The 1272-nt window shown below is 16.7% G+C and overlaps 1 non-coding gene across 1 annotated transcript, besides 5 other annotated features; it reads left to right on the forward strand.

Moving 5' to 3' along the window:
* The first annotated feature begins 51 nt into the window (after nt 1-51).
* Nucleotides 52-110: a microsatellite.
* Nucleotides 111-256: 146 nt separating this feature from the next.
* Nucleotides 257-325: a microsatellite.
* A 125-nt stretch (nt 326-450) lies between these two features.
* Nucleotides 451-523, forward strand: IMG5_051710. Its single transcript has one exon. It is a non-coding gene; the product is annotated as a tRNA-Phe (tRNA).
* Nucleotides 524-537: 14 nt separating this feature from the next.
* Nucleotides 538-613: a microsatellite.
* Nucleotides 548-641: a microsatellite.
* Nucleotides 642-956: 315 nt separating this feature from the next.
* Nucleotides 957-1016: a microsatellite.
* The last annotated feature ends 256 nt before the right edge of the window (nt 1017-1272 follow it).

Consider the following 1272-nt stretch of genomic DNA (forward strand, 5'->3'; position numbering starts at 1 on the left):
TAAAAATTTTGAGGTTAAATTTAATAAATATTTATAAATAAATAAATTAAAAAAGAATTGAAAAAAAATAAAATATAATACATTAATAAAAATAATACAATAAAGAATTATATTATTATTAACTAAAAATATATGAAATTTAGATTTTTTTTAAAAGATATATATAAAACGTCTATCATATATATATTTATTAAGAAAAATTTTTTAAATATATATTTTATTTAAGATATTAAGAAGATTTACAACATAAAAATAAATATTTATTAATTATATTTATATTTATATTTATATTTATATTTATATTTATATTTATATTTATATTTATCTATTTTTAATGTGAATTTAATAAATAATTTAAATAAATAATAATATTATTAAAATCACGCATATATGTTATGTTTCTAATTTTTTTAAATTTAACTCGGAAGTAATATAAACTATTATTATAAAGCCTTTATAGCTCAGTTGGGAGAGCGTAAGACTGAAGATCTTACGGTCCTCGGTTCGATCCCGAGTGAAGGCATTTTTTTATTTTTTTTTTTAAATTAAATATTAAAAATATTTTTAATTATAATTTCAAAAAAGTATTTTTTATTAATATTAAAAATATTTTATTACAAATATATATAATATTTTATTAATTGTATATCTTTATCTTTATATATATATTTATTAATTTTATCCAATAATAATAAAAATAAAAAACATGGAATAAGTAATAGAAGCAATAAAAGTATTAACGTCCACGTAATAATAAGATAGTGAAAAAATAAAATTAGCAGACGAATATTTAAAGTAATTCGAAAGAAGCAAATAAAGTTGGGAAATATGTATTTTAATATTAGTATAAACTGAATTGGATCCTGATATATATTTTATGGCTGCGAAAATATTAAAAACAAAACTTGAATATGATTTTGGACAAATAAACGATTATGAATCAAAAGTAATATCTGAAAAAGTCGTAAATATAATAAAAACACATAAAAAATAACAAAAAAGTACGTAAATATAACTCGCGGAATGCCTAATTTTGTGTTTTTTGCATTAATATGATAAATGGCCTGATTTTGTAGATTTTGTGAGAAACTCCTTTTATTAAAATGAAGATTTGGAGAATTATATTTTCCTAATTTATGAATATTTTCCTGATATTGTTTTTTCAGAAACCCTTGTCATGGATGATAAATATAGAGATGATATGGTAAATTTATATGTATATATTTTTAATATTATATTAAAAGATTTAATATTTCAAAAATAATCTACAAT

Source organism: Ichthyophthirius multifiliis (genome assembly GCF_000220395.1).
Source record: "Ichthyophthirius multifiliis unplaced genomic scaffold scaff_1120509250154, whole genome shotgun sequence".
Taxonomy (NCBI): domain Eukaryota; phylum Ciliophora; class Oligohymenophorea; order Hymenostomatida; genus Ichthyophthirius; species Ichthyophthirius multifiliis.